At 36.5% G+C, this 17,148-nt stretch overlaps 1 protein-coding gene and 1 non-coding gene across 4 annotated transcripts in view; one reads left to right on the top strand and one right to left on the bottom strand.

Annotated features, from left to right (window-relative positions):
* Positions 1–17,148, top strand: part of LOC129080842 (plastin-3) — an 81,848-nt gene that overhangs the window by 20,851 nt on the left and 43,849 nt on the right. The gene's annotated exons all lie outside the window — the stretch shown is intronic.
* LOC129080845 (U6 spliceosomal RNA) lies at positions 4,544–4,650 on the bottom strand. The gene has a single exon (XR_008530235.1). It is a non-coding gene; the product is annotated as a U6 spliceosomal RNA (small nuclear RNA).

Here is a 17,148-nt window from a genome sequence, read left to right as displayed (position 1 = left end):
AAACAAATGCATTTCCTCAAATAGCAAAACATAATATGCCACTAACATTGGGATTTAGGGTGTTGGAGTTTGAGATGCATCTGTTATTGATGAACAGTAAATAAAAGGCTTTAAATTAAAAATTTTGTGTATTCTCATGCTTTGATTATGCAAAATAACATTTTTTAAATTACAAATCTCTTAATTTAAAAAACATTCTTGGAAACTAACTATTGGGTATAAAATTAGAAAAAGTAAAAGTAACTGTTAAATGATTCAGGGTTAAGGCACCCCTCAAAGAAACCCTTTTGGGTTTTTCCTATTGTTTATATTATAAATTGGCCTTTATTGCTTTAATAAAGTACAAAGTGGAGCAAAAGTAGATTTATGGTTGTTCATATGGAAAAATAATACTATAATTTATAAATAAGACAAGAATAAATTGTTTCTCATACTCACAACTGTCAACCTACTTTTGCCCCATCCTGTATATTAGTGGTAGCTTATAACATTGTAAATATGGTATTATGTGTTTAGACTTAGAAAGCAGGAATTTAAAAAATCACAGTCTAGTTACACTTCCTTAAATACAGTTGGCAGAATTACTTCTCAATAATGAAAACTTCCCTAAGTTATAGTCTATGGTTCATAGTTTAAGTGTAATAAATACAGTGAAATTTGCTACCACTAATATCAGTGATTTGTTATTCTAAAATGATTTTTTTAAATAAACAAAAAATATCAGCAATTTCTTCTCCACCTACTGCTAACTTTGTTTAGGTATTGGTCACAGCTATAGCAAATGTAAAGCTATTTATCCTGTGATTGAAAAAAGTGTAATTTAAGGGAGAAAGCAATACAGGCGTTGGTAAAGTAGGTTTACAGTTGTTCACATGGAAAATAATACAATAATTAATAAAAAGAGAGGAATAAACTGTGTCTCCCGTTCTCACAACTATAAACCTACTTTTCCCCACCCTTGTATAACGATACTTATCATAAGCAAGTATCTCAGTTTCTTTCTTCACATACGAGTTATCTGTGTTTTTACATTTATTTGATCTAATAAATGACTTTTGCTCTTTTTCCCCAAGGGTTGTTTAAATATACATTACTCTTTTCTGTTGTTTTTATTGTTGATACTATTGTCCCCATTCCCCCTACTTTTCCCACTTTCACCCAGCCCCCAACCACACCTGTCCCCTGACCGTCACCACAGTTATCTGTGTCTATGTTCATTGGCTAATCCCTTCACCTCCTTTCATGCAGAGCGCTCCCCGCTTTCCCTCTGACAGCCCTCAGTCTGTTCCATTGGTTTATTTCACTTAGCATGATAGTCTCCAGTTCCATCCATGCTGTCACAAAGGGTAAAATTTCCTTCTTCTACGGCCACATAGTATTCAATTGTATAAATGTACCACAACTTTTTTATCCATTCATCTACTGATGGGCACTTGGGCTGTTTCCAGATCTTGGGTATTGTACATAATGCTACTAAGAACATGTGGTGCACATATTCTTTCAAACTGGTGTTTCGAGATTCTTAGAATATATACACAGAAGGGGGATTGCTGGATCAAAAGTCAGTTCCATTTTTAATTTTTTGAGGAAACTCGATACTGTTTTCCACAGTGGCTGCACCAGTCTGCATTCCCACCTACAGTGCACCAGAGTTTCCTTTTCTCCACATCTTGCCAGCACTTACTGTTTGTTAATGAGAGACTTTTAAAAGCTCATTCTCTAAAGCACTGAACTCTTAGAGCCAGTGAGCTTAGGACGGCCTGTCATCAAAAGAACCCTACTAATGGCTCCATCCAAATTCTGAGATAACTTAGTACCAGGGAGTGGGATAAACTGGGAAATGTAAGAAGTTACTCTTGTGTAGATGACTTTGGTAAACAATATGATTTTTAGTAAGTGAAGACCACAAAAGCTATTTGATTTCTGGCAGAATTCATTATAATGTGACTTTATTAGCTGTACAGTACCCATCCCATTCGTAGTTTTACTTTTTGTGGTTTCAGTTACCTGCAGTCAGTCAAAATATGAAAACAGTAAATGGAAAATTCATGCATAAACAATTCATAAGTGTCAAATTGTGGACCATTCTGAGTAACATGATGAAATCTGCACCATCCACTCCATCCCACCAGGGATGTGAATCATCCCTTTGTCCAGCTTATCCATGCAGTATATGGTCCCCACCTGCTAGTCACTTAGTAGCCATCTCGGTTATCATACCAACTATCTCAGGATTACAGTGCCTGTGTTCCAGTAACGCTTACAGTAGGTAGCCTAACACCATATCACAGTGCCTCTGTCATTCACCTCATTTCATCTCATCACATAGGCATATTATCTTACCACGTGGGCATTGTCGTTTGAATAGAGAAGGGATATAACACTTTATGATGCTACATTATTTTGTCTGTCAATCTTAAGGATAAATCTACATTGTGTTCAGGATTCTGTGTTGGGGCAAACTTAACAATGACCATTATGTGTTGTTGTTGAATTAAACTCTCTTGAGATTAAAATTTTTTAAATTAAGCTTAAAAAAAGCCTTAATGCAGCATAACCAAAGGCATTAACATAACCAGAGAAGAATGGGTAAAAGTAGAAAACAGTGCGACTGTTGAATTATACCTGACAAAGGAACCCTAAACTATTCATACACACACAAATTTCGATTTTTTAGCTAGAACTTCAAGCAAGCTGTTCATGACATATTCCTAATGAAATGGTACTAATTCATGTTGTGTTTTGAAAGTGTATATATGTGTTTGCAAGAGTTACATGGAAGAATTAGACCAACAGAGTACTCGATGTTTCTTAAAGTGAATATCGACAATCTTAAGGAGGTTTTATTAAACAATGAGGCAACAATTTTTCTCTGGGAACATGTTGCCACAGTAATAGCAGTGGAAAATATTTCACGTGCAAACATATCTCAATCTCTTCATGAATGCAAAGTTCAACACTTTGAAGTGATGGCAACATCTGGTAACAAGTAGAAACCAGCGTCTTATAAACTATGGCTTCATGTTACCACTTCATCTGAATTAGTCATTTAAAGGGGTTTTATATATCTTCCTAAGAACTGACAAGGTTAATTTTGGACTAGGGCAGGCAGGCAGGAAATGCTAAAGTGGATTTCCTTTGAAGATTTGGTTATTCCTTATGAGGTCAAAAAGTATCCGTTTTAAAGTTTAGAAAGGCAAGGCAGTGATGTGTTGGCAACTGAGAATTTTTTCTTTTCTGTGTAACAAATTTGAGGGGAAACTCCATAAAATTCTAAGTTCTTTATATTTTCCACCCCACTTCTTTTCTCAGAAATGCTTTTATTTTCTAAAAGTGAAGAATTTCTAAAAATCATTTTAACTGACAAATATTATGGATTTGGTATCACTGGAAAAACATAATCTCTAATGTTTTGGGCTTGATCAGCTCTCAGAAATCATCCTATTTTGTAGAGTTATCCAGTGGGACAAGAGTAGATGCCTTTTATATTTATTTTATTTGCATTAAAAGTGCTAAATGTTTGCTCTTGATTATGTAATGAACAACTATAGCAAATAACAATGAGTTTAGTTCCTTTAGGAGGCAATGTCATTACCATGTATTCATTTAATAGATACTGAGTGTCTACCCTATGCCAGGCACTGTACTAGATGCTCGAGATAGACTGGTGAACAAAGCAGACAAATCACTGCCTTCACGGAGCTTAAAAATGAAAATAATAAGACAGAGCGATGTAAAATCATTTAATGCTATCACTCAGCTTTTTTTTAATAAACCATCTGTCACCATACAAAATTAATTATGGTATTATTGACTATTTTCTCCATGGCTCCTTATGGGTTTTAAAGAAATTCTTTTTATTTTTTTATTTTATTTTATTTTTTTAATCATGTTTATTCTATTACAGTTGCCTCAATTTTTCCCCCTTTGCCCCCCTCCACCCACCCCACCCCTCGCTCCCACAGTCAGTTCCCGCTCTGTTGTCCATGTCCATGGGTCATTCATACATGTTGTTTAGTCCCTTCCCCTTCTGTCCACCACTGTCCTCTTTCCCCATCCCCTCTGGTCACTTTCAGTCTGCTCCATGTTTCCTTGCCTCTGGTTTATTCTGTTTATTAATTTTGTTGAATAGATGCCACTTACAAGTGAGATCATGTGGTATTTGTCTTTCACCAACGGGCATATTTCACTTAGTATAATATTCTACACTTCCATCCATGTTGTCGCAAAAAGTAGGAGTTCCTTCTTTTTTTAAATGCAGATTTTATTTATTTTTTAAATGTCAAAATGCATTATAAAATATTAAATTTAAAGCCATTATAAAGTCTCAGCAATTAAAACAACCTGACACCACCACAGAAATAATCAAATAGATCAATGAAAAAAAAATGAGCATTCTAGAAACAAACTATATATCTAACAATATAATATATGATTAAGTTGATATTTCAAATCAATGGGGAAAATAAGGCTTATTCAACAAATAAGGTGCATGGACCCCTATTGCTTGAAATAAAACAAACATAGAGCCCTATTTCACACAAAAATTATGGAACATTTCATAAATCTGCGTGTCACTCTTGCACAGGGGCCATGCTAATCTTCTCTGTATCTCTCCAAGTTTAGTATATGTGCTGCCAAAGCGAGCACTAACTCAGCTTTTAACAACCTTCATCAAACAAGTTTTGAGAACTGTTGCACATTTTATCTGAAGTTTGAATAGGGAAAAACGGCCAGTTTTTTTAATAGATGGAAATAAGCCAGGAGCTGATAATTAGTTTGATTTTTTTAATTTTATGTTTCGATTACAGTTTGATTTTCTGATTCTTTTATTTTTTATTTATCAGTGATCAGTGTTATAATTAGACCCCTTAAGTAACTGAAGAATGTTATGAGGTGAACTTATGGGTTTATTCTTTAGATGTGCTTAATTTGGGGAGAGGATGATGGTGAAAGGATGTAGTAGCCCTGGAAATTGGTGTTAATGTATGGCATTTGTAAACTTTGTCTTCTGTCATTTGAAGAATTATACAATACTTAACGTATTTAATGTTCACTGTGGAAAATGAATGAATGTACTGCACAGTTATTTTTGTCTGTGTGAATAGTACAAGAGCTGACTCAAAGGACATGACAGGATGGTTCCTGTCCTGAAGTGAAATGAGATGATGGGTTGCGGTGGAAAATGATGTGATCATGCCCATATTTGCTCACATCTTTTATTTGTTTCCTTTTATAGAGGAGAACCGAAGACAGCCTCATTTCTTATTTATTGTTTCCTTTTTGTATTTTCATGCCATTTTTTCTTTCTTTTTTCTCTTAAAATTGCATTGTAAAGATTTGCAATTTAGTTGGTACAAGCTGTGCTTTGCAATAATATAAGCACCCCTTAGGTTGGCCATTGTGGAGGCATTACACCTATGTTAAGGAATCAATTACATATGCGGATACACACTCTGAGCCCCGTGGGTGTGAAAGACATGTTTCACAAATCTTTGTATTTCCTGATGCCCTGTAGTGTGGTGCCTCATACAGAGTGAACTACAGTCACCACAGGTATCTTTAAAATTACTTCCTTGCCCTATGTGTAGTTCAGTTAATAATTTGGACAAGGTTTATAATTTAATACATAATAAGGTATCCTATTCTGAAATGTTGACAGATTTGATTACTTTGTTATACAAATATAGAGTTAATAGGGACTTACTGGGGAGACAGCCCTTAGAATATTAAAATTAGGATATTTTGTGGTTTATTCCCACGCCCAATATGAAAAAGATGATTACATAAACCAGATCTACTTGATTATTAACACTGACACATCCTTGCAACAGGAAGTTTGTGAACCTAATACTGTTCCTACTATAAATTTCCTGAACTTTCCAGTATAGTCCAAAGTTATAGTAGTAATTTCCTGCATGTTAATTTGGTACCTGTTTTATGTTAGATCTCTTTGCTCCAATTCTTTACTTACTGTGGGTGTTATCTCTTTGTTTATTTGATTTATAAATTAGGAAGATGGGTAAAATCCTGTTTCATTAAAGGATAATAGGTCAGTATTATTGAGGTGTGTCCTTAAGCCCAGTGGGAAAGGCCTCCACTGTGCTTGTCACACATGGAAAGACTGTACCTGGTACTGGGTGTGGTGGAGAGCATGACGTTTGAATGAAAGTTGGAAGAGACATAAAAATACTATATCTGGATCTTGTGTTCCAATTGTACATTACACTGATATGTCTGTGAAACTCATGCAGCATAGGTGTACCTCTTTCTTTCCTTCCCACCCTGAGGGGCATGTGTGCCCACAGGTGTGTGTGTGAACTTTTAACGTTATAGATTTGTTTGGGGAGAGAGAGAGATTGAGAGCGTTGTGTGTACAGATAAAACAGAAGTTTGTTTCCATTGGCTTTCCTCAGCATTCATCATGATGAATTTGAAATGAAGTGTAAACGTCGTTTTCATTTTGTGTCCTACTTATAAAAATGTGAAACGTATTACACAACCCTTGCCACCATCTTCCATTATAAAACGAATTCTCATTACCCGTAGTAAAAATACAAATTCTATTCATACACAGTCATATATATCTGCATACACAAACACTCCTTTTCCTCCCGCCCACCCCGCATAGCACACATTACCTCAGATGATGAGTAAAACACTTAGAAGGTTACAAAATGAATCAAAGATTAAAACTGGTTAAACTATTGGTGTGACAGAACAGTCTTTTAGGAAATGAAGAAGGTTAATAAGTAGAAGCTATGTGTTTTTGAAGGGGTATACATTCCTAGAAATTTGACCACAATGTTTTGTAGTTTAAATGAATTCAATGTTATGGTGAATAGATTTTAAAATCAGTGACATGGTGTTGACAGGTTTCATTATAATCAAAGATGAGCCTTCAAGTTCAGAAAGCTAGAAAACATATATATTCCAGAGAAACAAGAAAGGGAAAGTCAGGGAAGCCGTTTCTAGGTAGCCTTATCATTGAGGAAGTTAACGGCACTTGAGACATACCTATCTAAGTGGTTTGAAGTGACAAGTGTGGCTGAAGAAAAAGTAAGGCTGAACTTCCAGCCAAGATAGAGGCATAGATAGATACACTGTGCCTCCTTGCACAATGAAAAGAAGGACAACAACAAATTTAAAAACAAAAATTAACCAGGATTGCCAGAAAATCAAACTGTGTGGAAGTCAGACAACCAAGGAGTTGAAGAAACATTCATCCAGGCTGGTAGGAGGGGCAGAGATGGGCAGCTGGGGCAGAGAGGACATGAGGCAAGGCAGCGGCTAGAGGACTAGGAGGGCGAGGTGGAGGCTGGTGGGCTGGGAAGTCCCACATTTGCTTGTGGATAAACTAGGAGGAACAGCTGGGGAGCAAGACAGGCCACTCAATCCAGGGTTCCAGCATGGGAAAAGAAAGTCTCAAAACCTCTGGCTATAAAAATCTGTGGGTGATGTGGCAGCAGGAGAAACTCCCAGCGTCACAGGAAAGTCCATTGGAGAGACCCTCAGGGTCCTCGAATGTACAAAAACCCACCCACCCAGGAATCAGCACTAGAAGGTCCCAATCTGCTTGTGGGTAGTGGGGAAAGTGACTGAAAGTGCAGTGAGAGCTGAGCAAGTGGCACTGTTCCCTCTCTGACCCCTCCCCCACATAGAGCATCACAACCCAGCAACCTGGGTTGCCCCGCCCTAGCGAATACCTAAGGCTTCGCCCCCTCCAACATAACAGGCGTGCTGAGACAAAGAAATATGGCCCAAATGAAAGAACAGATCAAAGCTCCAAAAATAGAACAAAGCGATGAACAGATAGTCAACCTGTCGGATACGCAGTTCAAAACACTGGTAATCAGGATGCTCACAGAAATGGTTGAGTATGGTCGCAAAATGGAGGAAAAAGTGAAGGCTATGCAAAGTGAAATAAAGAAAAATATACAGGGAACCAACAATAAAGGGAAGGAAAATGGGATTCGAATCAATGATTTGGAGCAAAAGGAAGAGATAATCATTCAACCAGAACAAAATAAAGAAACAAGAATTCAAAAAAATGAGGAGCGGCTTAGGAACCTCTGGGACCACTTTAAACCATCTAACATCCTAATCTTAAGGGTGCCAGAGGGAGAAGAAGAAGAGCAAGAAATTGAAAACTTATTTGAAAAAATAGTGGAGAACTTCTCCAGTCTAGCGGTGGAAATAGACTTCTAGGAAGTCCAGGAAGCTCAGAGAGTCCCAAAGAAGTCGGACCCAAGGAAGCACACACCAAGGCACATCATAATTACATTACCCAAGATTAAAGATGAGGAGAGCAGCAAGAGAAAAGGAGACAGTTCTCTCCAAAGGAGTTCTCATCAGACTGTCAGCTGATTTCTCCAAAGAAACCTTTCAGGCAAGAAGGGGCTGGAAAGAAGTCTTCAAAGTTATGAAAGGCAAGGACCTGCATCCAAGATCACTCTATGCAGCAAAGCTATCATTTAGAATGGAAGGGCAGATAAAGGGCTTCCCAGATAAGGTCAAGTTAAAGGAGTTCATCATCACCAAGCCCTTATTATTTGAAATCTTAAAGGGACTTATCTAAGAAAAAGAAGAAGATCAAAAACTGTGAACAGTAAAATGACAACAAACTCACAACTATCAACAACTGAACCTAAAAAACAAAAAAAGCAAACTATGCAAACAACTAGAACAGGAACAGAAACAGAGATCAGAGGAGGGCAAGGGTGGAGAATGGAGGAAAAGGTACAGGGAATAAGAATAAATAGTAAGTACAAAATACACAGGGGAGGTTAAGAATAGTATAGGAAATGGTGAAGCCAAAGAACTTATATGTATGACCTATGGACATGAACTAAGGTGGGGAGGAATGCTGGTGGGAAGGGCTGGGGGGCGGAGGGGAATAAAGGGGAGAAAAAAATGGAACAACTGTAACAGCATAATCAGGGGTGTGTGTGTGTGTGTGTGTGTGTGTGTGTGTGTGTGTGTGTGTGTGTGTAAAAGAAAAAATAAGTCTGGAAAAACCCAAAGACTCTGGTCTAATGCTGATGCTGCCTTCTTACCTGGGGCAATTGCCTGTGCCCCAGTTTCCTCTGTAAAATGCATGATAATACATACATGTATATGCTTCCAGGTAGCTCAAGTGCTTGGGAATTACTTATTATCTCATATATTCCCTGATAGGCCTCAGTCAGATACTGCTATGCTTGTTTTAGAAATGGTGAAATTGAGACTTGGGAAAGTTGAACAGGCTTCACGCAGTGAATGAGTCAGCAGCAAAGACATGGAAAAACACGTCCTCTGGCTCCTGCTGCTGTATTCCTTCTGTTCTGGATTGTGTTGCCTTTTGATATTTTATGGGGTTTCTGTGATTGATGAAATAAGTTAAAGTTGTTCTGTTAAGGAGATAAAATGTAATCCAGTCTCTGCTGATGGTGGTTAATGATGAGGACAGGAGAACACTCTGCCTCCTAACATGGACTATCAGATCCTTTTTACAAGTGGATGCAGTGTGAGTCGCCTCCTTATTCTGGGAAATCGATATATTACCATAAAATGTTTCACTGTGTTTGCTTTATATTATTTATAAAGGACTGGAGTAGCTATTATCTCACTTTCATTCCTATTAGGCAGATAGAGCAGATGATATTATGCGTGTTACATCCCACGTAGATTATAATAATGGCTGCCACTTACTGAGCACCTTGCTGGTGCCAGATCCTCTTCTATTCTTGTATTCTCTCATTTAATCATCATAGCAATCTTGTCAAGGATGTGGAATTAGCTCCACATTCATAGATATGAACACGGGGCTCAAAGAAGGTAAGTAATTTGTTCAGGGTCACACAGACTTTAGATTTGTCAGCTTTCTAAGATTCCAGTGCTTCCATTGCACTCCTTTTCCTTCCAAATAATTTTTTTTCTGGTATTAGACATAGTCTCCTGAGTCCAGTGCATCACTTCTGTTGATTTTCTGTTCTTTCCCATAAAGGGCACTCCCCACACACTAGTTGCTTAATCTAGCAATCAAGTGAATGCAATTGCTACAGCAGTTAAAAAGACAATTTCAATAATAAAAATAGGGATGATCAAAATTGATCAAGCCACCTCTGAGCAGTACACATTATTATATTTGTGCTGGTTTAGGGAGGAAGGAGAAGAAAGTCCAAGGACTTTATACTAATATGTTTATAGTTAGACAAGGTTAGCCATCTTCCCGTGTGCCTGTGAATTTTGTTTTACTTGGCTGGGTATATAGTGTATATGAAGGACAAACGTCCTAATTACATCTAGTATTTCTAGATGTTATAGAGGTTGCCAGTGTATGACAGAAGTAGTTAGTAAACAAATACATTGTGTACAGTTTGTGTTAAATTCCTAGGGAAGACTTCTGAAAACTTGAAGTGAAATTGTTAAAATACCCTCTAAGCATTATAGATGCTTCTTGTACTTGACCACAGATTGATTGAGATGAGAAAGGAGAGAGTTCTAGGTGAAAATATTCCTTCCTACTTAGAAGACATTCAGATTAGAGCCTCTGTGCATCTTATTCAATGCTACTATGTGTATAGTGAACAAACTTAGATCCTTATTTGAAACATCTGGCCTTTCTAGATGTTAGAAAGTATACAACATGTGTTAAAAGGTAAAGTAACATCTTTTAAGTATTTTTTTTCTGTTAATTCATAGGAATGATTGTATTTAGGGAATGAAATTGTCAAAGTTGGATGTCTTGGAGAGTATGCTGACTGTTCATAGGGGGGGTAAGAAAGTACAGAGAAGGGTTCTGTGCCCGAGTCTTTTGACAAATTCAGATTGTCTTAACCATAGCTATATGTGTGCATTTTAGTTAATATTGCTATGTATTCAAGGATAAACAAGTCTTAATGCCCAAAGTATATTAAAAGTAGAGGTAGTAAAATAATCCCTTTAAAAATGCCCATTTGTTAGTTTTTAGGAAGGACTGTCCTGTATTTAGTCATTGACGTGGTGGAGGGGGAAAGAGGAAGGGTGAAGGGAAGGGCTCTTTGCTAGTATCTATATCTAGAAGAAAGTTTTAGATTATAACCATAGGTCTATATGTGCATTTTTGTAAACTACCTGTGCTTTTTGTGGACAAGCTTCATTATTTTGCAACATCTTGAGCTTTTTAGATGTCCTGAGGTGACAATATATGATAAAAAGTAGAGCTAGTGAATTAACCAATTTGTAAATAGCTTTTTGTTACAATTGATAGAAAAGAGGCATCTTGGACAAGGAATGGTTAAACCATCTCAGAAACGGACATCAGGACTTTCACTGGGCTGGCAGCAGAGGGGCAGGAAGAAGGATGGAGGGAGGGCTGTATGTGGATGTGTTCCTAGTTACATTGTGATAGCCATTCATGTGTATACATCTCTTTTGGTTGTACTGTAAGAATACATTATAAAGTCAGTCAAAACTTTGCCTCCTTGCTAATATTTTAAAAGTACAGATAATAATGAATTCTCTTAGAAGCATTGTATTTTGTGTACTCCATTACTTTGTCTCATTTTTAATTGAACATTAAGAGAATGCCGTATTTTAATGGTAACTTTGCCAATAGCTTTTATCTAGGGGTCTTTTGCTATTTTTGTCCTTTATGAAATTCTTGTCAACAGAAAGGGAGGATTACATTATTTTCTTCCAGATTCAGTTGGTGTAGTGTATTCTTGGTTATCAGAACACTCATAGTTTTGAAACATTGAAATGGTAAATATTCATGATGTGTGAAAAAGCATGATTAATAACTTTAGGATCTTAATTACACCAAAATGGAAGCTTCATTGTGTTAATACACAGGGGATTTAGGACATGTGAAACTGTAAACTGCTTGTGGTTATGGATGACTTTGTCTTTTGCTTCTTGTGTTTTTCAGTCTCCTATTATATGCACTTGTTACCTTTTAAAAAATAAATGTTAAAACCGAAAAAAATAATAATAATAATAAAAATAGCAGTGATCACATATCAAGTGCTTACTTTGTACCAGGCTATGATCTAAATTTTGAACAGACATTAAATCATTTAAGCATCACAACAATGTACAAAGTAGTTTACTGTTATGTGAAGTAGTTACTATTATCATTCCTGGATGAGAAAACAGGCACAGGAGTTTAAGCCACTTGCCTAAGAACACGCACAGCTAGGAAGTTGTCAAACCGGGATTTGAACACAACCTGGTTCTAGAGCTCTTATCTGCTCTACAGTCTTGCCTCTCAATAGAAAATTCAGTTGAAGTATCAGCCTAGTTCCCATACACAACATTGGTAGAAAAGAGAGTTCCTGCACTTAACAGTTACATGTCAACAGAAAACAGGTGAAGTAGATACTCGCAATAAATGCTGCAACCTAGCTCATGGCGGGTAAATGTACAAAAGTATGAATGAGTTTGGGTCAAACTGAATAATAGAGAACATAAACAGTCTGAGAGTTAGATCTCCTTTCTAAGTAATGTACTAGTGACTTGGGCACTGGGGAGAAGCTGGTTCCATCCATGTCTTCTAAAATAAGCAGGTTACTTGGCTAATGTTCAAACTCTAAATAGGTATGTGGGTTGTAGCTATTTGACCTGAACCAAGTTTAAATTCCCTAGTGTTCTTGCATGATTTCAGTGGTGCCAAAATGAAAAAATTAACTTTTCTCTAAATGTTGCGAAGATAGAATTCATTAATACTTGGCAAAAACACTGTGAGGCAGACAGGAAGGGGATTTGTAAGTATTATATCATTCTTTTGTCAGGGTGTTCTCTTTTTCTAGCAGGAAGTGTTATGACTTGCTCTCTAAAGTTGCAATTGTAAGAAGAATGTTGGGTTTCCAGATTGGCATTCTGAGCGTGGGAGGTTCCGTCTGTTAGTGCTGCCAGAAAGAAACAGGTTTGCTCTCGTCTTCGCAGAAGGGTAACTATTTTAATATTATTTCGTTAGGCTCTAACTTTTAGGTTACTGAATATTTAAGCAGAAATTTACTTCAAAAGTAGTTAAACATTTAGAGACTATTTATTCTGGTAGAATCTAATTTAAGAGAAATTTTCGAAGTTAAGATCTAACCTGTTCTCTATATAGTCTGTCTTTTCTTTATTTGGGAGAATATTTTAGGAACTTTGTACTTTTTAAAAATTGGTTTTGAAATCCTAATTATATAGCCATATGTACTGAGTTAGGTGACCAAAGGTTTAAATAACAGAAACTATTACTCTATATTTGTTGGGGGGGGTGTAGTGGGGTAGGGTAGGGTAGAATTTCAAATGCCTTCGAACCTCGTTAAGTGGTTTTTCTATATTCTGTGAAATAAAAGGTGAGGTAGCTGTCAAGACAACATGTCCTATTAGATTGGTATTCTACTCTTACAAAATGACCTATGCCAAACTGTTGTCCTAATGTTTATTTATACTTTACAAAATAAATGAAAACCATTGGTGATGAAATTTTGGTAGTGTTGTTTTGTAAGAATATAGTGGTGATAAGTGATTTTTTTTGCTCACAAAATCACCAGGGTTTTCCATTATATGACAATCCTATAAATTTTATTTCTCCATACTTCAGTATAGCTAGTTATATAAATCCTGACTCTGAGTTAAGGATAATGTCTTGGAGTGGTTGCACTTGGTACACCCGTATGAAGTAAAAAATGAAGTATGAAACAAGAGAATCTAGTTTTCAATTAACAAGTACTATATTTGAGAACCATATTAGCAGGGTTTGTAACACTGCAGAACATACTTTTACTGCCTAATAAATAATCTCTCAACTTAACTCCAAGTCTAAGCTGAAATGGTATCTCTACTGAACCATTTGTTGTACATCATAATATTTAGTTTGAGTTGAAGCATGTTAACTAGTCTGATCTTGCCTTGTGGGGGGGGGTGTGTATAGGTTGCCTTTAGCTTCAATGTTAATTTTCTAAGGAAAAGAGAATGGAAATACCAGTCAGGTGTGAAGATTAATTAATTTCATTAGCAGCAGATGTTTTTTTCATAAGTTATTCTGATATTTTTGTAACATGTCCAGGTTTACTTACCAAATACGGAAGGGATTAGACCTTTTAAAAAAGAAAGTGCGCTATTTCAATCCAAGCACTTAATACACCTTAGCTTTGTAAACAAGGGGGAAGGAGTGGTGTTATTTTGTTGTCTTTGCATTTGATACAGTATTCTTTATCACAAGCAAAGGGGCTTTTAGAATGTAATTAAGACATACATTAAATATCTACAAAATAATTGTCTGCTAAGAATTTGAAGAATGTCTTCAATCTGACTAAAGTGAATTGAATGTTTCTATTATTGGAAGAGTTACTAACTTATTTTTAAATAGCCATTGCTTTAAGATCTTATCTTTTTTTTAATAAAGTACAAAAAAAAGGAAAGGAAACTTTTACTTAAAATGGAGATACTGGATATTCCTCCAGGAAATGACACAGACTTAGGCACCCTTTGGGATTTAAGTGACTCACAGGTATCAGTGCTTGGAAAAAAAAAGAAAAGATTAGCTAGAATCTAGCTTATGATAGAGTCTGGACTAGAATAGAGGTATTTCTAGAAAATGAAATCCTGGGGTCTTTGGGGTTTGCTTTAAAATACTTCAGGATAGAGAAGTGGGAGGAAGGAAGGGGAAAATAAGAGAAGGAACAGGAAGGAGTAGAAATTAAACAGTTGTGGGAAATTCCTGATAAATGCAGACTCGGGACGATGGGTTTATGGGCGTTTGTTGTAATATTTTCTCTTACCTTTGTATATATTAAAAATTTTCATATAAAAAATTTAAGTATAACTTCAGTTTGAGGAAATTTACATTTATTTCTAAATGTTACTTTTATCTATGAATTGCAGGTTTGTCAAAACATAATTTGTATATGATGTGTATTGTAAAGGTGAAAGCTGCTGCTTGATTGCCAAAATTGTCGCACATAAAAACTGTTTCTGTAAACAACCTTTGTTTGACTTTCAACTAAATTCAAAGGACAGGTTGCAAACATCTTGAAGAGTTTTGTAGTATCTTGAAGTATTAATCAAGAGTAGATAGTTAAAGCACACTAACAGGCCAATTGCATGTGAAGAATGTGGGAACATTATAATCTCTTGACTATTTTGTTCATAGCTTTCTCTTATAGAGCATGCATTTTTAAAACCACATGGACAACTATTTAGCCTGCATTATGTTTAAGTTCACTTTCTCTACTTGCTTCCATCAGAAACATTTCATAGGTGCTTATTGTGAGCCAAGATACAAAGTCAAATAAGGTACCAACCCTGCTTTCAAGGGGCTCAGAGACTAATGGAGGAGATAGAGAAAGAGATGGTCTTCGTGCACTGAAAGAGGCTATAGGAATTGGGGAAGGGGAGTTACTGGTTAGCAACTGTGACTTTATGGTGCATCTCCTTGTAAACAATACAAACAGAAAATTTGAGGTGACTTAACTGTAGATATTAGAGAGGTAGGAAGAGGACTAACATAGCTTGGTTTAACTCAACATAGTCCCCTACGTATGACTTTACAAATAACAGCCATCTCTGCTCCCCTGCCCTTCTTACAATTATGACTGTTCATCCTTCTCTCATGCATCCTCTCGGGTTGTTAGCAGCATACATGCAGGAGATGGGAATCTCCTCTTCACATTCAATAGCAAGCTAGTGTTTGAGTCTCCTTCAAGTTCTTAGATGAACCCAGGGCAAAATTACAGTTTTAGATAGGCTGCTACTTGTGTTTGGATAAAGGACAGAGTTAGCCTTCACTCATGGATAGAGTCTTCCAATGTTTATTTCTCAATTGATTTGGAATTTGAAACATATTTTATCATGGAAATAGTACCTAAGGTTTTTCAGGTCACTTCACAAATATCTCTCAAATGGTATGCTATGTTAATTTGAAATGTTTTTGTGTTTGTGTTCTTTTAATCTCATTGTAGAAGAAGCACTGTTGCTAAATATATCTAGATTTATGTTTCATCAGCCAGTTGCTTTATTCTTTTTTTTTAAGATTTTATATATGTATGCATGAATGTATTTTTAGAGAGAGGGAAAGAAACACTGATGCATGAGAGAAACATCCATCGGTTGCCTTTTGCACACCCCCAACTGAGGACCTGGCCCAAAACCCAGACATGTGCCCTGACCAGGAATCAACCTGAGTGACCTTTCGGCTTGCGAGACGATGCCCAATCCACTGAGCCACACCAATCAGGGCCAGTTGCTTTATTTTTTCAGTCATGATACTGTATAATCTAACATCATATATAACAGTGCCTCTTGGGAAAATACTGTTAGTTTTATTTGGGAGTATCTAGCAGTGTCCCCTGTTTACTTTTACCAATTTCCAGCTCAAATGTCAAGTAGAATGACCAGATCTAGGCTTGAAAAACAACCTTGCTAAGTAAAGTGTGCTGTACGTATTGAATATTGATTTCATAGAGGTTTGATGCCTACATTGAAAACAAGCAATTTTTAATAGTGCTGAGGTGCTAGAGTAGTGAACAGTAAAATCCTTTACCACTTCTTCCTCCTGCTTTAACCTTTCCTAAACTTTCAGGACTAGGAACCTGTGGCACATTTGAAGGCATTTGGAGTTTGACTAACTTGTTTTGACTTGGAATAACAAATCGTTAAATGGAGAAAGATACGTAACTAATGGCTAAAAAACTACAGGTATCATAGCGATGGCTTATGCATGAGAAAAATTCTAAAATAAAAAGCAAACCACATAGATACCTGAGTGTTTGGTTATGTTTATACTAAATTACTTACTCTGATACAGCGGGAGTGGTTATTCATGGTACTTAGCATTTAAGAGTCTGATGAAGCAATATTAAATACAGTGAAGCAGAAGCATGTCATATATAGGAATGAATGTGCAACAAGGGAAGGTAAGCATTTGTGTCCTAATTTTTAAGAAGTATGGCCTGTTTTATTGTCAGTACCCACTTAACACCAGTGTTTTAAAGAAAGAATTTTTGAAATGTGTGTGTGTGTGTATAAAATATATATATGGTCTGTCCAGAAGGTACCCAGCCATGTAATATGAAAAAAGAGGCATTTATTGAAGTAGATACAAGAAACATTGTACATTGGACAAAGGCGACTTAGTGCCCTTCAAATTAGGTACCTTGGGACCTCACGCAGTTCTCCCAATCGCCATCAGCTGTC

This window comes from Pteronotus mesoamericanus, unplaced genomic scaffold (assembly GCF_021234165.1).
Source record: "Pteronotus mesoamericanus isolate MK-2021 breed Mesoamerican mustached bat unplaced genomic scaffold, CSHL_Meso_final contig_935, whole genome shotgun sequence".
NCBI lineage: Eukaryota > Metazoa > Chordata > Mammalia > Chiroptera > Mormoopidae > Pteronotus > Pteronotus mesoamericanus.
Note: the sequence above shows the minus strand (reverse complement) of the source record. Positions and strands in the feature narration are given on the sequence as shown.